General features: G+C 45.5%; 1 long non-coding RNA gene across 1 annotated transcript; it reads right to left on the reverse strand.

Annotated features, from left to right (window-relative positions):
- Positions 1–5,389: 5,389 nt before the first annotated feature.
- On the reverse strand, positions 5,390–18,575 carry LOC137327687 (uncharacterized). The gene is made up of 3 exons (XR_010964511.1): positions 18,507–18,575; positions 16,725–16,942; positions 5,390–6,036 (listed from the first exon to the last, which is right to left on the reverse strand). It is a non-coding gene; the product is annotated as an uncharacterized lncRNA (long non-coding RNA).
- Between the last annotated feature and the right edge of the window lie 6,641 nt (positions 18,576–25,216).

Raw genomic sequence — 25,216 nt, forward strand, 5'->3', positions numbered from 1 at the left:
CATTCGCAACCCCTCAGATAATGAAGCAGTCCGTGTCCGCATGCAGCAAGACCTGGACAACATCCAGGCTTGGGCTGATTATTGACAAGTAACATTCGTGCCAGACAAGTGCCAGGCAATGACCATCTCCAACAAACAAGAATCTAACCACCTCCCCTTGACATTCAATGGCATTACCATCGCCGAATCCCCCACCATCAACACCCTGAGTGTCATCATTGTCCAGAAACTTAACTGGACCAGCCACATAAATACTGTGGCTATAAGAGCAGGTCAGAGGCTGGGTATTCTGCAGCGAGTGACTCACCTCCTGACTCCCCAAAAGCCTCCACCACCCACAAGGCACATGTCAGGAGTGTGATGGAATACTCTCCACTTGCCTGGATGGGTTCAACTGCAACACTCAAGAAGCCCGACAACATTTGGGGCAAAGCATTCTACTTGATCAGCAGCCCATCCACCACCTTAAACGTTCACTCCCTCCACCACCGTGGCTACAGTGTGTACCATCTATAAGATGCACTGCAGCAACTCGCCAAGGCTTCTTCGACAGCACCTCCCAAACCCGCGACCTCTACCACCTGGAAGGACAAGGGTAACAGATGCATGGGAACACCATCACCTCCAACTTCCTATCCAAGTCACACCCCATCTTGCCGTTCCTTCATCGTCGCCAGGTGAAAATCCTGAAACTCCCTGCTTAACAGCACTGTGGGAGTTACCTTCATCATATGGACTGCAGCAGTTCAAGAAGAAGGCCCACAACCACCTTCTCAAGGGCAAATAGGGATGGGCAATAAATGCTGGCCTTGCCAGCAAAGCCCACATCCTGAGAATGAATAATTTTAAAAAGTCCAGACCATCTGGAGAGGAGGGGGTAGGAATTTGATTCTTCCACTAAATACTTCTGACAGCAATCTCAAACGTACAGAACATAATGCAGTCAGTTGTGATGTGAATTTTTTTTGTAATCATTTATCTCAAATTTATTCAATATTTTCTGACTGGCTCTGTTACTGAGGGCCTAAAATTCCTGGGGGGATGGGGGGTGGCCGGTGGGAACCGAATGTGGGGGTGGAACCCTGTACCCGCTCGGTTTCCATCCTGTTTATGAACCGAATACTGATTGGGGTGGGGGGTGGGGGGGGCGTTAATGAGTCGTCCACCCATATTCCTTGGTTCGGCATCCAGCTTTGGGACATACCTGGGCTGCCCTGGTAATTCCACCCAATACACTTGCTTGGGATGTGTAGAAGTCATACCTGCTGAGAGCAGGCATGGGATCCGTACTGGGCCTGCTCAAGGCACCAAACAATTCAAAAGTAATTGATCCAGTACAGGCCTTGGTTTCCATTACAAATTTATACATTATCCCTTCAGCCTGCTACGGGCTTCTGTCTCCCCCAATTTCTTTCACCTGACTCACCTTTCTACTTCAAACATTAACATATCCCCTGGGATTTGGCAGGGTGCTGCTACAATTTTCCTGCACTTTCTCCAGGTAGGAACCACTGTTCTGCCTTCATAGGGCAGGCTGCCCGCCCCGATTATTAAAATGGGATTTGGGATTGGGTCAGCATCCTCTTCAACAGGTGACCGGGATTCCCACTCCACTGCACTTTAGGCAGTGGAGCAGGGATCCTTGAATTTGGGCCCTGGGACTTTAACTGCAATGATGTGACCTATTTAATAGTGACCCAGTGACTGCACTATTACCAACTGGCATATGCAGGGGAAATAGGGTACCGGTAACATAATTTATCTTCCAAGTGTGTGGGTTGGGAACCATGGAATAAGGCCATCTCTAAGAGGGTATCAGTGATACAGCAGCTAATTGCTTCTTTGATAATACAACAAGTTACCCATAAGAATGTTTAGAAACAAGGCCATTAGGTCCAATAAACCCATCCCTTTTTCACAGATCAGTCCCCACCCAACCCCTTCTCACCACATCCCTCAATCCTTTCTCCCTCCAGCAGCATATACAGCTGTCTCTTGAACCTATTTATATTGTCCACTTCAATGGCCTTTCTCTGTAACTTCTACATAAACTTATGGTAATTATGCCAGGTTATTTCTCCTTTGGCAGGTCCACCGTGGTGCATTTATATAGCACTTTAAACCTAGTAAAAGTTGCTTCACAAAAGCTTGGTCAAAGAGGAAGGTTTTAAGGAGCATATTAAAGGAGGAGAGCGAGGCAGAGAGGTTTAGGAAGGGAATTCCAGAGCTTAGGCCTAGATAGCTGAAGGCACAACTGCCAATGGTGGGGCAAAGGAAGAGGGGGATGCACAAGAGGCCAGAATTGGACGAACGCAGAGATCTCGGAGGGTTGTAGGGCTGGAGGAGGTTACAGAGGTGGGGAGGGGTGAGGCAATGGAGGGAATTGAACACAAGGATGAGAATTTTAAAATCAAGGCATTGCTGGACTGGAAGCCAATGTAGGTCATCAAGCACAGGGGTGATGGGTGAATGGGACTTGGTGAGAGTTAGGATACAGGCAGCAGAGTTTTGGATGAGCTCAAGTTTATGGGGGGTGGAAGATGGAAGGCTGGCCAGGAAGGCAAGGAATAGTTGAGTCTGGAGGTAACAAAAGCATGGATGAGGGTTTCACATGGGCTGAGGCAGGGGCAGAAACGGGCGATATTATGGAAGTGGAAGTAGGTGGTCTATGTGATGCAGAGGATATGGGGTCGGAAGCTCAGCTCAGGGTCATATAGGATGCCAAGGTTGTGAATAGTCTGGTTCAGCCTGAGACAGTGGCCAGGCAGGGGAATGGAATCGGTGGCTAGGAAACGGAGTTTGTAGCGGGGACGAAGACAATGGCTTCGGTCTTCCCAATGTTTAATTGGAGGAAATTATAGCTCATCCAGGATTGGATGTCAGACAAGCAATCTGACAATACAGAGGCAGAGGAGGGGTCGAGAGAGTTGGCGGTGAGGTAAAGCTGAGTGTTGTTAGCACGTGGAACCTGACATCATTTCTTCGGATGATGTCGGCAAGGGGTAGCATGTAGATGAGAAATAGGATGGAGTCAAGAATAGATCCTTGGGGGCCTCCAGAGGTAACAGTGAGGGGGTGGGTGGAGAAGCCATTGTAGGGGATTCTCTAGGTAAGAGTGGAACCAAGCCAGGCCAATCCCACCCAGTTTTAAACGGAGGATAGGCATTGGCAGAGGATGGTGTGGTCAACCGTTATCGAAGGCTGTAGAAGGGTTGAGATGGATGAGGAGGGATCGTGCACCATTGTCACAGCCGCAGAGGATTGTGTGTTTGTGAATTTGATTCGGACCATTTCAGTGTTGTGGCAGAGGCGGAAACCTGACTGGAGAGGTTCAAATATGGAATTGCAGGAAAGATGGGCACGGATTTGGGAGGTGACAACACGTTCAAGGACTTTCAAGAAATTAAATCAATCCCTCACCTCCAGATGTAAACACCAATAAAATAACAGACATCTTGGGGTGATTGGAGCAGTCACCAATCAAAGGTTTTACATGAAATCCTATATTGTCAGAATGAAGCTAAGAAGTTTATAACCAGCCTCCCACCCTCTTGATTGGGATCCAGCTTATAACTCACTCTTGGGTATCAGTTACTCTCCGTATCTGAACCCTTTGATTAGATTCCAATCACTCCCAAGTTCCTATTATTCACTCACATATAAACCATATGAATGCCTCAAATAAATCCCAGCCTGCAAGATATATGTTAAGTCCTGGTGTGAATATGTAACCCTCTTTACATGAACAAAGTCCTGAACCATACAGCACATTACATCATCTTTGAGACAAAAGCAAAATACCGCAGATGCTGGAAATCTGAAATAAAAACAGAAAATGCTGGAGAAGCTCAGCAAGTCAGGCAGCATCTGTGGAGAAAGAAACAGAGTTAATGTTTCAGATCGAAGACCTTTCGTCAGACCTGTTTCTTTCTCTACAGATGCTGCCTGACTTGCTGAGCTTCTCCAGCCTTTTCTGTTTTTTTAATCCTCTTTGAGCCATTAGTTTTACATCAAACCTCAGTAGCTAAGAGTTCTGATGTTGGTAGGGTATGCTGCACTGATTGGGAACCTCTTTAACCTGCTGTTCCTCAACATGCAGCATTCATACGTCGTAATGCAGACCCTAAGGGGCACCCTCATAGATCTCCAAGTCTCTCACATTGTTGGCAAATCCCATTAAATGACTGTGATGCTATAAAGTTATGGTCAGAGGTGACGTGTATCCTACAGCAAGTATAGGTCAGCTGACACACACCACAATTTCAAAGGCTACCTTTGTCCAGTTTCCCGTCCCTACCTGACCCCCTCTAGACTCCACCTCTGCATCCCAATGTCCAGTCTCTCCCCTTCGAAAGCAAATTACCCTCTTAGTGGCAGAGGTCCCACTGGCTGCTTGAAGTAGGCGATTGTGGATTCCATGGATGAGAAATATTGAAAAATCTCAACTACTCTAAGTTTTCCATGAAAAATAGGCCTCTCTGGTGTTAAGAATAATGACACACACAGAAACTTAAGGGATAGAGGTACAGCAGAGTCGTATAGTCTGCATTTTGTTCGTAGAGCAAACTTAACCAGGTTGAGCTGGACCAGAATATGTCTCTGTTTAAACTAGCAATAGACCAGCACCAATGATTAAATCTAGCTACAGCTGCTATTAACTTGAATTCATCACCTGCCAGTTCTGACTAAAGAAAGAATGTGTATTTATAGAGCACCTTTCACAACCTCAGGACATCCCAGAGTGCTTTACAGCCAATGAAGTACTTTAGAAATGTAATCACTGTTGTAATGTTGGAAACGTGTCAGCCAATTTGTGCACAGCAAGGTCCCACAAACAGTAATGAGATAATGACCTGATAATCTGTTTTTTACTGATATAAAAACAGAAAATGCTGGAGAAGCTCAGCAACTGAGGCAGCGTCTGTGGAGAAAGAAACAGAGTTAACGTTTCAGGTCGAAGACCTTTCGTCAGAACTGGACTTTGACCTGAAACATTAGCTCTGTTTCTTTCTCCACAGATGCTGCCTGACTTGCTGAGCTTCTCCAGCATTTTCTGTTTTTATTTCAGATTTCCAGTATTTTGCTTGGTTTTTTTGGTGATGTTGGTTAGATTAGACCCGGCTGTCCAGGACTGGCCTCAGAATAACACAGGCTGCAGGCCCTTCTCACTTGCAGCACATTTTATTCCCACAAACAAACACTAAATGAAACCCTTGCCCAGGCCTTAATTGACAATGTAAGTCATAGCCTTGTGGGCAGGCAGAAATTTTAGGTTGTTTCTTAAATCAATTATGTCAAAAATCATCAGAAGATTGAAATTGTTAGAGGTTCCAAAATGACAAACGACAATTGATTCTTTGATTAATCAGAACAACTGCCTTGAGCTGTATTTATTTCGATTTAAGTTTCATTTAATCTACTGAGGTATGAGAGAAAAGTTTGACGTTTTTAAACAGTACAATGTCTCAGATGTACAGTTAATAAAACCTGTTAAATGGTGTTGAGATGTTCGATTTCCTTATTCTTGTTACAAACAGATTTTGAGAAAGTTGTCGGGAATTTTTTTAAAACGTAAAGTGGGCGTAAAAAGACATTTTTCTTTTCTGATAGAAATCCATTTTCCACTTACATGAAACTCTGTTGTCAGCGATCCTGGTATCATCCTGATGCCACATCATCAGAGTAACATTAAATCTCCTGAAATCCTCTGATGGTATGGCCTGTTCTTGATTGCTGCATATTTGAAAACTTTGAGTGATTTTACATCATCCCTAGCAACTCTTTGAAGTTCGCTGTTAAAATTAGAGCTGGGGATTCTACCAAAGTCCAGTTTTAGACTTGGCAAAAGATAAACTCTGTTACAGGTACAATGGCATCATTCCAAACTCACAGTCTGCTTCAGTAAGATTCCTTCAGCAACTTCCCATTATGTCCAGCTTTGTGTCCATTTTGGATTCCTGCAGGACCACTTCCATTCTGTGAGCTGCAGCACTAAAAGATGTAGGTTATCTCTCATTGACTCCCTCACCATGAGTCCTATGGGAGATTTTTTAAATCGTTATTCTTGTGTATGAGGGTGTGCAAAAGCCCAAGTCTATCTCAAATGAGAAGGAATTGGTTTCCAGTGAGATCAGCGGTACCACGTATTGTGTTAGTTCCTATAGGTTGACTGCAGAGTTCTTGGATATGCACCACTTGGCTCAGCTTGTCAGCAAAGCTCAGTAGTACTAGAGGGGCTTGTTAGAGAAGCTGAAATTTGGTGTCCATTTTCTATCTGTGTCCATCGCTCTTCTGTTCATTTTAACCCAGTTAATGCCTCCCCAACAACAATTTGCATTTATATAGCGCTTTGATTTTTTTTTTATTCGTTCATGGGATGTGGGTGTCGCTGGCAAGGCCAGCATTTATTGCCCATCCCGAATTGCCCTTGAGAAGGTGGTGGTGAGCCGCCTTCTTGAACCGCTGCAGTCCGTGTGGTGAAGGTTCTCCCACAGTGCTGTTAGGAAGGGAGTTCCAGGATTTTGACCGAGCGACGATGAAGGAACGGCGATATATTTCCAAGTCGGGATGGTGTGTGACTCGGAGGGGAACGTACAGGTGGTGGTGTTCCCATGTGCCTGCTGCTCTTGACCATCTAGGTGGTAGAGGTCGCAGGTTTGGGAGGTGCTGTCAAAAATGTAGTAAAACGTCCTGAGGTGCTTCACAGGAGTGTTATCAAACAAAATTTGACACCGAGCCACATGAGATATTAGGACAGGTGACCAAAAGGTTTTAAGGAGCGTTTTAAAGGAGGAGAAAGAGGTAGAGAGGCAGAGAGGTTCAGGGAAGGAATTCCAGAGCTTAGAAGGCGCAGCTATCAAAGGTGGAGCGATTAAAATCGGGGATGCACAAGAGGCCAGAATTGGAGGAGTATAGAGATCTCAGAGGGTCAGAGGAGGTAACAGAGATAGGATGGGGCAAGGCCATGGAGGGATTTGAAAACAAGGATGAGAATTTTAAAATCGAGGTGCTCCTGGACCAGGAGCCAGTGTATGTCACCGAGCACAGGGGTGATGGGTGAACGGGAATTGGTGCGAGTTAGAGTACGGGCAGTAGAGTTTTGGATGAGCTCAAGTTTATGAAGGGGGGAAGATGGGAGGCCGGCCCAGCCATATCCATTTCACTTCATTTCTATTAATTCCCATCCATCATTGACCATTCCTGAATATCCAAATTAATTCTGTCCTTTTCAGTTTATCTCCAGTTTTTGAACTGCTCTTGTGCTGTTCCTTCAGTCCCAGCACTGGCTCACACTGCAATCTGTCAGCCCCTCTTGGGGCGGGGTGTTTTCTCAGTCCCATCAAAGCAATAAGCTACATGTCGTGCTGTAGGGGAAAGGAGAATTGGACGCATTGCTTGCGTGTAGCATAACTGCCACAAAATGCACAGACATACAGACAAAAAAAAATCCAGCCTTACTGTTCAAAGATGAGATAAAGTACAAGTAATTCCCTCTGACCACCACTAGATGTGTCCAGCACATGTTTGTAAATACTTCAAAGTTATAAAACCATCTAATTGGATAATTGACATTCAAAGCTCTCTGCTGAATAACTTGCTCTAATGACCTGCGGATGTTACACAATCGTTATTGGTATTTATCGAATCGATTGGATGCTTAACATCTAGAAGGTTTTTGGCTAACAGAGCCACTGGGAAAGATGGAAAAATAGTAAATTTCACATTCAACATGCACAAGATATTAAAGGTAAGATTTTTGAAATTTAGCGAGGGTAGTGTGCATCACAAAAATAAATCTGAGGGGATTGTGTGGTGCAGTGAGTTAGATACTGGCTTGTCATCTATGGCACTTGGGTTCAAATCTAGCTCAGTCTGATGAGGTGAAGTTCCTCACTGACTGCTGGTTGTAAGATCTCCAAGTATAATGGGCCATAATTCACTGTGGCAAGGCATCTAACGCATGGCAAGCTGCTGAAAGTGCGAGCTGATAACGTCACAGTGAGGGAAACAAGGCATCTGGGACCTGAATGAACAGGGCAAGCAACTGGGTATCTCCTTAACCAATCAGATTGAAGGATTGTGAAATTAACAGCGCAAGGACTCTGAAAGAAGAGTAAATTAGAATGGGTGAATTCAATGTTAAATCAGGTACAGAAAGAGAATTAAAGAGAGGGAAAGAAAGATTGGATTGAGAGTGAGAGAAAAAAGGGACAGGAAGGAAAGGTAAAAAGAAATGTAAAATTTTACATTTTTTAAATCTCCAGCAATTAATACCAGAAGGAATGAGACTCCACACTTGTAATAGTTAATTTTCAGTGCCAGAGAGGTTTACTGGCAGTAATTAACATTTATCACATCACTAAAAGGGTACTTAGACTTGAAATGACAAGGCTTAACTTTCTGTGGTGAGTTTAGTTCGTGTCTACTGTAAAAATATACAACTTCACGGCATTCAATTCATTTCAATGGTGAGGCAGACAGCGAGATGCCGTTTTCACAAAGCTAACGGTGCATCTGGGCAGCAACTTTTGGATTTACGCATTTAAACGTGCATCTGCCCCTCGCCTGAAGTTGCTGTACCATTTATGCATAAATAATGACAAGCGCCATTAGCCTGACTCTTATTTTGACAGCAAATTCTGGCCCGGTGAGTTTGGGCAGTGAGGATGGGTCCATAGCACAGACTTGAACAGAATTCAGCACTAATTGGCACTCTCACTCTGAAGTACAGGATGTTTAGTGTGGAAAATGGGAAAATGTCAGACCGGTGAGTGGGGGAGGCTCTTCTAAAGTTGTGGCTAAGACAGATTAGGGTGATGTTGAGGGAGCTTCACCCTGCTCTATCTGACCTTGATGGTAGTGCTTCTGTTCCACAGCAGGAACATCTCAAGTCTTGCTGAGCACAAAATTCATTAAAAAATTTCAAAAGTCTTCCTGGTAGAATTAACATAGAAAATAGGAGCAAGAGTAGGCCATTCGGCCCTTCGGGCCTGCTCCACCATTCAAAATGATCATGGCTGATCGTCCAACTCAGTACCCTGTTCCCGCTTTTTCCCCATAGCCCATGATCCCTTTAGCATTAAGAAATATATCTATCTCCTTCTTGAATATATTTAATGACTTGGCCTCCACTGCCTTCTGTGGTAGAGAATTCCACAGGTTCACCACCCTCTGAGTGAATAAATTTCTCATCATCTCGGTTCTAAATGGTATACCTCGTATCCTGAGACTGTGACCCCTGGTTCTGGACTCCCCAGCCATCAGGAACATCCTCCCTGCATCTAGTCTGCCTAGTCCTGTTAGAATTTTATATGTTTTGATGAGATCACCTCTCATTCTTCTAAACTCTAGTGAATATAGGCCGAGTTGACCCAATCTTTCCTCATACGTCAGTCCTGCCATCCCAGGAATCAGTCTGGTAAACCTTCGTTGCACTCCCTCCGTGGCAAGGACATCCTTCCTCAGATAAGGGGACCAAAACTGCACACAATACTCCAGATGTGGTCTCACCAAGGGCCTGTATAACTGCAGTAAGACATCCCTGCTCCTGTACTCAAATCCTCTTGCAATGAAGGCCAACATACCATTCGCCTTCCTAACTGCTTGCTGCACCTGAATGCTCGCTTTCAGAGACTGTTGTACAAGGACACCCAGGTCTCGTTGTGCCTCCCCTTTTCCCAATCTATCACCATTCAGATAATAATCTGCCTTTCTGTTTTTACAACCAAAGTGGATAACCTCACATTTATCCACGTTATGCTGCATCTGCCATGTTCTTGCCCACTCACCCAACTTGTCTAAATCACATTGGAGCCTCTTTGCATCCTGTTCACAGCTCACATTCCACCCCAGCTTTGTGTTGTCTGCAAACTTGGAAATATTACATTTAGTTCCCTCATCCAAATCATTGATATATATTGTGAATAGCTGGGGCCCAAGTACTGATCCCTGCGGTACCCCACTAGTCGCTGCCTGCCACCTGGAAAAAGACCTGTTTATTCCTACTCTCTGTTTCCTGTCTGTCAACCAATTCTCAATCCATGCCAGTATATTCCCCCCAATCCCATGTTCTTTAATTTTAAACACTAACCTCTTGTGTGGGACCTTATCAAAAGCCTTCTGAAAATCCAAATACACCACATCCACTGGTTCTCCCCTATCTATTCTACGAGTTACATCCTCAAAAAACTCCAGTAGATTTGTTAAGCATGATTTCCCTTTCATAAATCTATGCTGACCTTGTCCAATCCTGTTAATGCCCTCCAAGTGTTCTGTTATTATCTTTTATAATAGACTCTAACATTTTCCCCACTACTGATGTTAGGGTAACTGGTCTGTAATTCCCTGTTTTTTCTCTCCCTCCTTTTTTAAATAGTGGGGTTACATTTGCCACCCTCCAATCTGTAGGAACTGTTCCAGAGTCTATAGAATTTTGGAAGATGATCACCAATGCATCCACTATTTCCAGGGCCACTTCCTTTAGTACTCTGGGATGTAGATTATCAGGCCCTGGGGATTTGTCAGCCTTTAGCCCCATTAATTTCCCTAGCACTACTTTTTTTTAACCAATACTGGTTTTCTTCAGTTCCTCCCTCTCACTAGACCCTTGGTTCCCTAATATTTCTTGGAGGTTATTTGTGTCCTCCTTTGTGAAGACAGAACCAAAGTATGTGTTTAATTGTTCTGCCATTTCTTTGTTCCCCATTATAATTTCCCCCATTTCTGACTCTAAGGGACCTACATTTGTCTTCACTAATCTTTTTCTCGATATATTTATAGAAGCTTTTACAGTCAGTTTTTATGTTCCCTGCTAGTTTACTCTCATACTCTATTTTTCCCCTCTTAATCAATCTCTTTGTCCTCTTTTGCTGAATTCTGAACTGCTCCCAATCCTCAGGCTTGCCGCTTTTTCTGGCAATTTTATATGTCTCCTCTTTGGATCTAATACTATCCCTAATTTCTTTTGTAAGCCACGGTTGAGCTACCTTTCCTGTTCTATTTTTGCACCAGACAGGAATGAATAATTGTTATAATTCCTGCACACGTTCTTTAAATATTAGCCACTGCCTATCCACCGTCATCCCTTTTAGTAAAGTTCCCCAATCTATCGTAGCCAACTCACACCTCATACTTTCGTAATTTCCTTTATTTAGATTCAGGACCCTAGTTTCAGATTCAACTACTTCACTCTCCATCTTAATGAGGAATTCTATCATGTTATGGTCGCTCTTCCCTAAGGGACCCTACACAACAAGATTGTTAATGAATCCTTTCTCATTGCACAATACCCAGTCTAGAATCGCCTGTTCTCTGGTTGGTTCCTCAACGTGTTGGTCTAGAAAACCATCACGTACACACTCCAGGAATTCCTCCCCCACAGTATTATTGCTAATTTGGTTTGACCAATCTATATATAGATTAAAGTCACCCATGATTATAGTTGTACCCTTCTTGCACGCGTCTCTAATTTCCTGTTTAATGCCCTCCCCTACATCTCCACTACTACTTGGGGGCCTATAGACAACCCCCACCAACGTTTTCTGCCCCTTGGTGTTTCTTAGCTCCACCCATACAGATTCCACATCATGATTTTCCAAGCCAATATCCTTTCTCACTATTGCATTGATTTCCTCCTTTACTAACAACGCTACCCCACCTCCTTTCCCTTTTTGCCTGTCCTTCCTAAATATTGAATACCCCTGCCTGGATGTTCAGTTCCCATCCTTGGTCACCCTGCAGCCATGTCTCCATAATCGCAACTATATCATAACCGTTAATATCTATATGCGCTGTTAATTCATCTACCTTATTGCGAATGCTCCGCGCATTAAGACACCATGCTTTTAGACTTGTCTTTTTAAGATTGCTAGTCATCTTAGTTTTATTTTGCACTACGGCCCTATTTGTTTTTCGCCCTCGTTTTCTCTGCCTTCCACTATTGCTTCTTCCCTTTCTGTCTTTTGTTTCTATCCTTGTTTCCCTCTCTGTCTCCCCACTCAGGTTCCCATCCCCCTGCCATTCTAGTTTAAACCTTCCCCAACAGCACTAGCAAACATCCCCGTGAGGATATCGGTCCCGGTCCTGCTCAGGTGTAACCCGTCTCGCTTGTACAGGTCCCACTTTCCCCAGAACCGATCCCAATGTCCCAGGAATCTAAATCCCTCCCTCCTACACCATCCCTGCAGCCACGCATTCATCTGGTCTATTCTCCTGTTCCTATACTCACTAGCATGTGGCACTGGTAGTAATCCTGAGATCACTACCTTTGAAGTCCTGCTTTTTAATTTATCTCCTGACTCCTTAAATTCACCTTGCAGGACCTCATCCCTTTTTTTAAACCTATGTTGTTGGTACCGACATGGACCACGACTACTGGCTGTTCACCTTCCCCCTCCAGAATGCCCTGCAGCCGCTCCGTGACATCCTTGACCCTAGCACCAGGGAGACAACATACCATCCTGGAGTCACGTTTGCGGCCGCAGAAACACCTATCTGTTCCCCTTACAATCGAATCCCTACCACTATAGCCCAGCCATTCTTATTCCTCCCCTCCTGTGCAGCTGAGCCAACCCTGATAAGCCATCTCCCCCAACAGTATCCAAAGCAGTATATCTATTTGAGAAGGAGATGGCCCCAGGGGACTCCTGCCACACCTGCCTAGTCCTTCTACTCTTCCTGACATTCACTCGTTTCTTTTCTTCCTGCATAATCTTTACCTGCGGTGTGACCACCTCACTGAACGTGCTATCCATGATAATCTCAGCATCACGGATGCTCCACAATGAATCCACCCGCAGCTCCAGCTCCGAAATACGGTTAGTCAGTAGTTGCAGCTGGACACACTTCCTGCACATGTAGTCGCCAGGGACACCCATAGTGTCCATGACTTCCCACATAGTGCAGGAGGGATTTCAGGGCCATGCAGGAGGAACCGAGTAATCAACGGAAAGAAAAAGGGAAAAAAGTTAGAGCAAAAATAGCCAAAGCCTTTGTCCTACATGAATAAAGCTTTTCAGCTATGTGCAGTGTGACTTCTAAAGCCCTATCATGGTCTGCCTTAATCCGCTCACAGGAGAGTCATTAAGGCACCACAACCACAGGCAGATACTAATCCCTTTGTGAGCAGAGGTAGACAAGACTGAAAAGGGTAAGAACCAACATTATCAAGTGGCTTTTGTCCAGTGAGTAATGATATGGACTAGACCCTACAACTGAATTAACATCAATAGAGGTGAATCACTAACACAGGGTGCTGACTGGGAGAAACAATCGAGCCTGACTGTGAACGAGCAGAAATAAAAACAGAAAATGCTGGAGAATCTCAGCAAGTCAGGCAGCATCTGTGGAGAAAGAAACAGAGTTAACGTTTCAGGTCGAAGACCTTTGGTCAGAACTGGGTTTGTCAATTCTGAAACGTTAACTCTGTTTCTTTCTCCACAGATGCTGCCTGATTTGCTGAGCTTCTCCAGCATTTTCTGTTTTTATTTCAGGTTTCCAGCGTCCGCAGTATTTTGCTTTTGATTGTGAGCGAGCTGAATTCACATCAGTAGAGGCATAGCACAGGGGTGTCCACTGTGTGGACATTCAGGGTATGTATACACTAAGTATGGGGTAATGCCACCAATTTACCACAAAATGCCAAAATACAATTTACCACTTTCACAAGTGTAATATTCAGCTGCAGTAAGTTAAATCACAGTGATATACAGTCTGGAGGGAGCGGTCCTGGGAGTCCTCAATATTGACTCTGGGCCCCATGAAATCTCATGGCATCAGGTCAAGCATGGGCAAGGAAACCTCCTGCTGATTACCACCTACTGCCCTCCCTCAGCTGATGAATCAGTCCTCCTCCATGTTGAACACCACTTGAAGGAAGCACTGAGGGTAGCAAGGGCACAAAATGTACTCTGGGTGGGGGACTTCAATGTCCATCACCAAGAGTGGCTCGGTAGCACCACTACTGACCGAGCTGGCCGAGTCCTGAAGGACATAATTGCCAGACTGGGCCTGTGGCAGGTGGTGAGAGAACCAACATGAGGGAAAAACCTACTTGACCTCGTCCTCACCAATCTACCTGTTGCAATTGCATCTGTCCTTGACAGAATTGACCACACTGTCCTTGTGGAGACGAAGTCCCGTCTTTACACTGAGTTCACCGTGTTGTGTGGCACTATCACCGTGCTAAATGGGATAGATTCAGAACAGATCAAACAGCTCAAAACTGGGCATCCATGAGGCACTGTGGGCCATCAGCAGCAGCAGATTTGTATTCCAGCACAATCTGTAACCTCATGGCCCGGCATATTCCTCACTCTACCATTACCAACAAGCCAGGGGATCAACCCTGGTTCAATGAGGAGTGTAGAAGAGCATGCCAGGAGCAGCACCAGGTGTACCTAAAAATGAAGTGCCAACCTGGTGAAGCTACAACTCAGGACTACATGCATGCTAAACAGCGGAAGCAACATGCTATAGACAGAGCTAAGCGATTCCACAACCAACGGATCAGATCAAAGCTCTGCAGTCCTGCCACATCCAGTTGTGAATGGTGGTGGACAATTAAACAACTAATGGGAGGAGGAGGCTCTGTAAACATCCCATCCTTAATGATGGCAGAGCCCAGCACGTGAGTGCAAAAGACAAGGCTGAAGTATTTGCAACCACCTTCAGCCAGAAGTGCCGAGTGGACGATCCATCTCAGCCTCCTCCCGATAGCCCCACCATCACAGAAGCCAGTCTTCAGCCAATTCGATTCACCCCATGTGATATCAGGAAACGGCTGAGTGCGCTGGATTCAGCAAAGGCTATGGGCCTCGACAACATCCCAGCTGTAGTGCTGAAGACTTGTGCTCCAGAACTAGCTGTGCCTCTAGCCAAACTGTTCCAGTACAGCCACAACACTGGCATCCACCCGACAATGTGGAAAATTGCCCAGGTATGTCCTGTCCACAAAAAGCAGGACAAATCCAATCCGGCCAACTACCGCCCCATCAGACTTCACTCAATCATCAGCAAAGTGATGGAAGGTGTCGTCGACAGTGCTATCAAGCGGCACTTACTCACCAATAACCTGCTCACCGATGCTCAGTTTGGGTTCCGCCAGGACCATCGGCTCCAGACCTCATTACAGCCTTGGTCCAAACATGGACAAAAGTGCTGAATTCCAGAGGTGAGGTGAGAGTGACTGCCCTTGACATCAAGGCAGCATTTGACTGAGCATCAAGGAGCCCTAGTAAAATTGGCAATCAATGGGAATCAGGGGGAAAACTCTCCAGTGGCTGGGGTCATACCTAGCACAAAGGAAGATAGCAGTGGTTGTTGGAGGCCAATCATCTCAACCCCAGGATATCGCTGCAGGAGTTCCTCAAGGCAGTGTCCTAGGCCCAACCATCTTCAGCTGCTTCATCAATGACCTTCCCTCCATCGTAAGGTCAGAAATGGGGATGTTCGCTGATGATTGCACAGTATTCAGTTCCATTTGCAACCCCTCAGATAATGAAGCAGTCCGTGCCCGCATGCAGCAAGACCTGGACAACATCCAGGCTTGGGCTTGTAAGTGGCAAGTAACATTCGAGCCAGACAAGTGCCAGGCAATGACCATCTCCAACAAGAGAATCTAAACACCTCCCCTTGACATTCAACGGCATTACCATCACAGAATCCCCCACCATCAATATCCTGGGGGTCACCATTGACCAGAAATTTAACTGGACCAGCCATATAAATACTGTGGCTACAAGAGCAGGTCAGAAACTGGGTATTCTGCAGCGAGTGACTCACCTCCTGACTCCCCAAAGCCTTCCCACCATCTACAAGGCACAAGTCAGGAGTGTAATGGAATATGCTCCGCTTGCCTGGATGAGTGCAGCTCCAACAACACTCAAGAAGCTCGACACCATTCAGGACAAAGCAGCACACTTGATTGGCACCCCATCCACCACCTTAAACATTCACTCCCTCCACCATTGACGCACAGTGGCTGCAGTGTGTACCATCTATAAGATGCACTGCAGCAACTCGCTAAGGCTTCTTCGACAGCACCTCCCAAACCCGCGACCTCTACCACCTGGAAGGACAAGGGCAGCAGGCACATGGGAACAACACCACCTGCACGTTCTCTCCAAGTCTCACACACCATCCCGACTTGGAAATATATCGCCGTTCCTTCATCGTCGCTGGGTCAAAATCCTGGAACTCCCGACCTAACAGCATTGTGGGAGAACCTTCACCACACGGACTGCACTGGTTGAAGAAGGCGGCTCACCACCACCTTCTCAAGGGCAATTAGGGATGGGCAATAAATGCCGGCCTCGCCAGCGACGCCCACATCCCATGAACGAATAAAAAAAAAGGGAATCATGGGACTCAAAGAGGAACATGGGAAATCTTAGCAACAGGCTATTTGGCCCATGGTTCGACTAGCCTGCTCCTTTTGGGAATTATCCCAGACAGTGATTATCTCTGAGAAAAAGGAAGGTGACCTTGGGGGACGATGAATGGCCTGAGCGGGAAACCACAGTGGCTTTTCCACCAGATGAAGACAGTGGGTAAGAGGATCGGGGCCAAAACAGGCAAGTTTTTTTATTTTTCTTGCGAGACCAAGAGGAGCAGATTGCTGTCTGGGCCCCACAGAGTAAGTTTGGGCCTCCCCTGCTGTGGATTCACAACCCCCACCCCCCCTTTCCCAATCACAAGACAGCCTGGCAGCCAATCACACCACCTACCTGGTGTTGGTGCATGATTTTCCGCCGCTTCCCGATGATTTTCCATGCGGAACGGTGGGAAATTGGCCATTGGGATTTGAAATCGACCAGGTCTCATTCTGCGATGAGTGGGCAGGATATTAACTCTCCAGCGTGGCCTTCTACCCGAAACCTGCTGGCAGTTCAGATCCAGGCCTGGTCTCGCACAGGTTGAGTGAGGTCGTCCAATGCTTCTGAATCTAGGGAAAGCTTTTATTAAAAAATGGTCTTATCAAGAAAATGCCTATTTTGGAATATTGACTATATTTCTGACAGTGAAAAACATTTAGCAAAAGGCTAAGGACATTAGGCCCAATAAGTTCATCACTTTTGATACATCAACCCCACCTATCCACTTTCTCGCCATATCACTCAACCCCTTCTTTTTCCAGAAACACGTCTAGTTGTCACTCGAGCCCATTTATACTGTCTCTTTCGATGTCCCTCCCTGGAAACAGCTTCCTTTCTCGGTTATCCTTTAGATTAATATGTTCCACCTGACTCCCCTTCTTACTCCTAATTTTCTAATTTTTAAACTTAATATCTCCTCTTATTTGAACCCTTCACCACACTGAACAATTTGCCAGGATCAACTTTGTCATATCTCTTCATAATTATTAAAACTTCAATTAGGTCACTTCAAAGTCTTTTCTTTTTCAAAGAAAATAGACCCAACTTTAAAAAAATCTTTCCTGATAGCTTAGATTCCTGACAGCCTGGAAACAAGATATCAGAGATGGTACGTTGCAATTCATTAATACAGTTTCTTCTATGGCAATTATTGTTTGGTTATGACCGATTTATAGTACACGGTATACTATACATGGTGCATCGTGGTAGGAAATAAACTTTACTGAGTGACTCGGGTTGTGAATGATCTGGAGTCTGATTCCAGGAAGTGACAGTGGTATTATTGTGTAATCCTGTACTTGCCTACTGTGTTGGTGCGGATGGGTTTGAGTTATGATACCCGAGCTCTGGGAGCTACCTTATTTGAGTGGGTGGAGTATGTTCATAGATCATTTTTACAGGTGGCAGTGGTGTTAGTGTGCACTGCCATGCTTACCTGTTGTGTTAACAAGCCCAGCATTACACACCAATACAACAGTTCCACACCCAAGATCACCGTACAGGATTCCAACCAAGCCGTCACAGGCTGAGGAAGTGGGAGATGCAGGTATAGTGGGTATAATACCACTACTGGTGGGAAGGTGTAATTACAGTGTGACAAGTTTACATAGGCAGTTTTACATTTTAAATGTGGACATAGAAATTTACCATGGAAGTATGCGCAGTTGTAAGATTTTTAAAAATCACAAATAGATAAATATATCTCGAGATGAAAACTGACAGCTTGGGTCCTTCCTCAACCCTTGCAGGCAACCGACAAAACTTGCAACATTTGTATCGAGTTAAGCTTGGGATAAGATGCTGACGATAGCTCATCTTAGATTCCTTATGACTGGTGACAGAATTAAAGGAATCGGTACAAAGCTAAAACAAGGCAGAACTGCTTCATTTTTGTCACAGTTGCATGAAAATTGTCAGATTCAATCTCCCAGATTCCAGGGAAATTTGAATCTGCTGATTTAACTGGCTGAAAATGGAGACTGCCTTTGGCAGTTCGGAGAGGCCAGATTACTCTCAGTGCAACGATCATGATCAAGTCTCGGGAACAACTAAAATTTTACTGAAAGATGAGGCTTCACTTAACAATTCCGATTGAAATCTATGTTGAAATAGTTAAATCTGGACCTTATGTACCTCACTGCAAGATATTTCTCTCTGTGAAGGATGTGGCAGCGTCTGACCTTCTGGTTACCTGTAGAAAGGCTGATACAAAATTCATAATAAAAAAAACAATAACATTGTGCACATAGGCTCAACATTTTATATAGAATCATAGAATCATAGAAGTTTACAACATGGAAACAGGCCCTTCGGCCCAACATGTCCATGTCGCCCAGTTTATACCACTAAGCTAGTCCCAATTGCCTGCACTTGGCCCATATCCCTCTATACCCATCTTACCCATGTAACTGTCCAAATGCTTTTTAAAAGACAAAATTGTACCCGCCTCTACTACTGCCTCTGGCAGCTCGTTCCAGACACTCACCACCCTTTGAGTGAAAAAATTGCCCCTCTGGACCCTTTTGTATCTCTCCCCTCTCACCTTAAATCTATGCCCCCTCGTTATAGACTCCTCTACCTTTGGGAAAAGATTTTGACTATCTACCTTATCTATGCCCCTCATTATTTTATAGACTTCTATAAGATCACCCCTAAACCTCCTACTCTCCAGGGAAAAAAGTCTCAGTCTATCCAACCTCTCCCTATAAGTCAAACCATCAAGTCCCAGTAGCATCCTAGTAAATCTTTTCTGCACTCTTTCTAGTTTAATAATATCCTTTCTATAATAGGGTGACCAGAACTGTACACAGTATTCCAAGTGTGGCCTTACTAATGCCTTGTACAACTTCAACAAGACATCCCAACTCCTGTATTCAATGTTCTGACCAATGAAACCAAGCATGCCGAATGCCTTCTTCACCACCCTATCCACCTGTGACTCCACTTTCAAGGAGCTATGAACCTGTACTCCTAGATCTCTTTGTTCTATAACTCTCCCCAACGCCCTACCATTAACGGAGTAGGTCCTGGCCCGATTCGATCTACCAAAATGCATCACCTCACATTTATCTAAATTAAACACCATCTGCCATTCATCGGCCCACTGGCCCAATTTATCAAGATCCCGTTGCAATCCTAGATAACCTTCTTCACTGTCCACAATGCCACCAATCTTGGTGTCATCTGCAAACTTACTAACTATGCCTCCTAAATTCTCATCCAAATAATTAATATAAATAACAAATAACAGCGGACCCAGCACCGATCCCTGAGGCACACTGCTGGTCACAGGCCTCCAGTTTGAAAAACAACCCTCTACAACCACCCTCTGTCTTCTGTCGTCAAGCCAATTTTGTATCCAATTGGCTACCTCACCTTGGATCCCGTGAGATTTAACCTTATGTAACAACCTACCATGCGGTACCTTGTCAAAGGCTTTGCTAAAGTCCATGTAGACCACGTCTACTGCACAGCCCTCATCTATCTTTTTGGTTACCCCTTCAAAAAACTCAATCAAATTCGTGAGATATGATTTTCCACTCACAAAACCATGCTGACTGTTCCTAATCAGTCCCTGCCTCTCCAAATGCCTGTAGATCCTGTCTCTCAGAATACCCTCTAACAACTTACCCACTACAGATGTCAGGCTCACCGGTCTGTAGTTCCCAGGCTTTTCCCTGCCTCCCTTCTTAAACAAAGGAACAACATTTGCTACCCTCCAATCTTCAGGCACCTCACCTGTAGCTGTCGATGATTCAAATATCTCTGCTAGGGGACCCGCAATTTCCTCCCTAACCTCCCATAACGTTCTGGGATACATTTCATCAGGTCCCGGAGATTTATCTACCTTGATGCGCGTTAAGACTTCCAGCACCTCCCTCTCTGTAATATGTACACTCCTCAAGACATCACTATTTATTTCCCCAAGTTCCCTAACATCCATGCCTTTCTCAACCGTAAATACCGATGTGAAATATTCATTTAGGATCTCACCCATCTCTTGTGGTTCCGCACATAGATGACCTTGTTGATCCTTAAGAGGCCCTACTCTCTCCCTAGTTACTCTTTTGCCCTTTATGTATTTGTAGTAGCTCTTTGGATTCTCCTTCGCCTTTTCTTCCAAAGCAATCTCATGTCCCCTTTTTGCCCTCCTGATTTCTCTCTTAACTCTACTCCGGCAATCTCTATACTCTTCAGTGGATCCACTTGATCCCAGCTGCCTATGCATGTCATATGCCTCCTTCTTCTTTCTGACTAGGGCCTCAATCTCCCGAGTCATCCAAGGTTCCCTACTTCTACCAGCCTTGCCCTTCACTTTATAAGGAATGTGCTTACCCTGAACCCTGGTTAACATACTTTTGAAAGCCTCCTACTTACCAGACGTCCCTTTGCCTGCCAACAGACTCTCCCAATCAACTTCTGAAAGTTCCTGTCTAATACCATCAAAATTGGCCTTTCCCCAATTTAGAATTTTAACTTTTGGGCCAGACCTATCATTCTCCATAGCTATCTTAAAACTAATGGAATTATGATCACTGGTCCCAAAGTGATCCCTCACTTATTTGTCATCAGATCCTGATAAATTTATTGCTTCTGTCTGTCCGAATGCTGACGAAGATTCAAAGTGTCGTAAATTAATATACTGAAGGAAAGTAGTGATATTGAGTTAGCTAACCTTAGGCAGGGTGAAAATAGGGGAGCTAACATCAGTCTACGTGCCCCAGGGTGCCTGTTCCTGATCATGATCCAGTGACCCCTGCTGGACAGTGCATGAGCAATAGGCACCAGGTCGGGAGAGGAACAAGCTCGGCTGTGATGTCCCACATTTTGATCAAATACTCTGCCGACACTCGCTGCCCAGGCACACACGTGAAGAGTAGCTGTTTGGGAGAGAATGGACAAAACTGTGGAGCCTTAACCCAAGTATGAGTCAGTATCTCTGGGGGGTGTGAGGGGAATGGAACAAATTAAATTGAAACTCAAGAATTAGGTTAGGAACCGAGAACAAAAGAACGAGTGCATTATGCCTGGTTTTGAAGGGCGTGCAGGAGTGATTGTTACCTTGACAGAGAGTTGCATTAACATTAAACTTCAATCCTTAGTTGTTTCACACTTTAAAAATAGCAGCAATGAAGGGATTGAAACGTCCCCTCACTGCCATCATTAATCAGTCTGAGAAATCCTTCCGTCAGCCCCCTTTTTCACTTAAAAAATGCTCACAAAGATAAAGGCACGGATTAAAATAAGTCACCGTTTTGAGAGCTTGTGGGGATGCAGAATAATCCCAGCACTCCCATACACGGCTGGCTAGCTATAGGAACTCTGTGGCTCAGTATTTCTTCAGCAGAGGAGGGTTGTTCAATCCAACTTCAAAATGGTTGATTTTAATTGTTTTTGCTTGTTAATTGGTGATTTACTGCCCGACTGCTCACCACACCCGTATTTAATGGACTAGTGGAAAATGATAGTGTGTGCTAATTATGGCAGGGATAATAGCGCAATAATCACTCTGCTAAAAGTGGGAGATATCCCCGCAGACTGGATGATTGCACCCACATGTCCTTTGTGTCTTAATTCCACACAGTATTTCAGGAGCTTAAGGCCCCCTTGGTTCAGCAGTTTCCAATTCCTGCTCCTCCTCCACACTGGTGCAATGGGTAAATACAGTGATTGGTGTGGTACTGCCCCATACAGATTAGCAGGTCCCAGGGTCAGTCTGTGGTCTTTACTGAGTTAGCTTAGCTCAGCTTTGCTAGTGAGAGGCACCTTAAAATTGGTTTCAGTTGTCCCGGGGCTATGAAGGGGTTGCAGGGAGGGTGGAATTCAGTTCGTGCTTCTACTCCTGATCGCTGTTTAGTGAGGGGTGACTGGGTGAGAACAGGTGCGATGTCACCTTGCAGGCAAGTAGTCTGCTGACACTCACGTCTAGACGCACACACAGGTGAAGAATAGCAGCTTGCACCAGTGGGTGGCCAGCTTTAACACTACGGAATTTTAATCTTTAGACGGGCATAAGTTTGTTTTTTTCCAGAGCAACAATGAAGGAGGAATGCATTAATCCAGGATTATTAATCAGGCAAATCTGTATACGAGCCGAGCGAAAGAACAGAAAGCAACTTTGGTTGTTGTCTCTCCAGTTTTCTGCCTCCTCTCCTGAAGGTGCTAACTCGTACTGGGGTACAGTCCCACAGGCATTTGGACCAAGGTGCCTCCCTTAATTGTCTGTTCTTCCTGTGAGAGTCTAGACAGAGTTCCAGCAGGGTGTTTGACCTTGGAGGGCATCACAGCCAAGCACGAGCACCGAGCACTGGAGGATGATCAGATACAGGATCCCCGCCTGATGTTACCCCTCCCCAGGAGAGCTGAGCCCACCTATAAAATTCTAACTCCATGAAAAGAACATCACACTGCACTCTGGTATAACAGAAACACTATGCTAGATTTTACATATTAGAGCTGAAGTGCAGAGCTCTGCGTGACTGGAGTTCAGATGCAGAGGCCAGTGTGCCCTGCACAGTTTCATTCCATTAACTTTATGAATAGAGAATCACATGGGACACGTATACTTCTGTGCCAGAATCCCTGACCGCTCCCATCACGTGAATCTCTGTGCCGGGAGCATTCATTTGTAAAACCCACTCCATCATTTTATCCTTTTCAGCACCTGCAGTGATCCAGAACTGTGATCAAACCTTCCCTGTAAACCCACCAACTAAGGCGTCCACGCTGAAACCGTTCAGGTATTTTGCTAAATAGCAAATGCTGCTTTTATGTCGATAATGTGTTGCTGTCGGCAGGCACACATTATCAATATTCAGGAGATGAACTGCACGCCTTCGAGGGGGTCGATGGCCTGATGCCTCACAGGTCTCAAGCACAGCCATTGGCAGCAGCAGAAATTGTGGGTCTGCACTTTATTGATCCTCCAATGGGACCAGCAGGCAGCGGAAGCACAAGAAATGGACCAAGATTGTGCCTGTGGACAAAGAGAAATGAAGGTAAAAGAGGATGAGAGAGAGACAATCCAATAATGCCATATGGCCATTCCTCACAGTCCAAGTGATGGCCACAGCTTGCTGCTTTTAACCCTCTATCATTTTTGGTGCAGTGATGCCTAGGGTATATGTCTCTTGACTGAAACTCTTACAGGCGAGATGTGTGCAATGCCTTTCTGTATTAATTGGTCAAATACTCACCAGTAACATTTTCTTATAACAAGGTTTATTTTTAAAAGCAATTTTCTAAGTTAAACTCCATGTTTTATACAATTGGACAGCACAGGGGTGGGTTTGGGGAATAACTAGGGCCAGACAGGGAGTAGGATCGAGGGACGACAAGGACCAGACGGGGAGTAGGATCGAGGGACGACAAGGACCAGACGGGGAGTAGGATCGAGGGATGACGACAAGGACCAGACGGGGAGTAGGATCGAGGGATGACGACAAGGACCAGACGGGGAGTAGGATCGAGGGATGACGACAAGGACCAGACGGGGAGTAGGATCGAGGGATGACGACAAGGACCAGACGGGGAGTAGGATCGAGGGATGACGACAAGGACCAGACGGGGAGTAGGATCGAGGGACGACGACAAGGACCAGACGGGGTGTAGGATCGAGGGACGACAAGGACCAGACGGGGAGTAGGATCGAGGGACGACGACAAGGACCAGACGGGGAGTAGGATCGAGGGACGACAAGGACCAGACGGGGAGTGGGATCGAGGGACGACAAGGACCAGACGGGGAGTGGGATCGAGGGACGACAAGGACCAGACGGGGAGTAGGATCGAGGGACGACAAGGACCAGACGGGGAGTAGGATCGAGGGACGACAAGGACCAGACGGGGAGTAGGATTGAGGGACGACAGGGACCAGACGGGGAGTAGGATCGAGGGACGACAAGGACCAGACGGGGAGTAGGATCGAGGGACGACAAGGACCAGACAAGAGATGACTGGGGCCAGACAGGAGCTTGGATAGTGTAGTAAAATACTTGAATGAATAGGCCTATAAAATGTTTATACACTGCATTGATAATAAAGCAAATCGTATCACAAAGTACTACACTTAAATGAAACTGATCCTGCTGTTGTATGCAATTTTCCTGCATTGTGGTGAGTTTTACCAGGAGTCCCATAGGCCCTCCATGGTACTGAACCATACATACCTTCAAACTTGGGTTTGATCCCAAGTCTGTCCTTAGTTCGTTGAACTCAGTCAAGAACACACTGGAGTGCTAAGTATCGTCCTCAGCACCTCTGGGCTGGGCTCCCACTCCTGATTATTATCCAGTGACCACTGCTGGAAAGTAAATGCATGAGTGGACAACCCTCCAGTAGGATGATGGGGCTTGGCTGTGATGTCCCCATGGTCAAACAACCTGTCATCATTCTGACCATCTAGGATTGCACACAAGGACTGTCCAATTAGACAAAGTACTGTGTGTTTATTGACTCCACAGAACAACACCCCAGCATCACTGAACATCTACAGGAGAGGAGGGAACAAAGTTTGAGGAACCAAGAGATGGTTAGGTTCCCACCTGGACTGTGAGCTCCACCCAGTGGTTGGAGTGAGTAGCAGCCCTTTATACTGTGTCTATTGTAGAGACGGTCCTCGCCACTGTTACATTTTCAGCTGACTGAATTGAGATTCAGCACTTTTCCCCTCTCCTTTTCTTGCTGCACATCCAGATGAGTGGTGAGTCTTCCATCACACTCCTAACTTGAGTTTTTTAGATGATGGAAAGTCTTTGAGGGGGTCAGGAGATGAGCCATTTGTCGCAGAGTACCCAGCCTCTCCGCTGCTCTTGTGGCCAATGTTGATATGACTGGTCCAGTTAA

The sequence above is a fragment of the Heptranchias perlo genome, chromosome 12, assembly GCF_035084215.1.
Source record: "Heptranchias perlo isolate sHepPer1 chromosome 12, sHepPer1.hap1, whole genome shotgun sequence".
NCBI classification, from domain to species: domain Eukaryota; kingdom Metazoa; phylum Chordata; class Chondrichthyes; order Hexanchiformes; family Hexanchidae; genus Heptranchias; species Heptranchias perlo.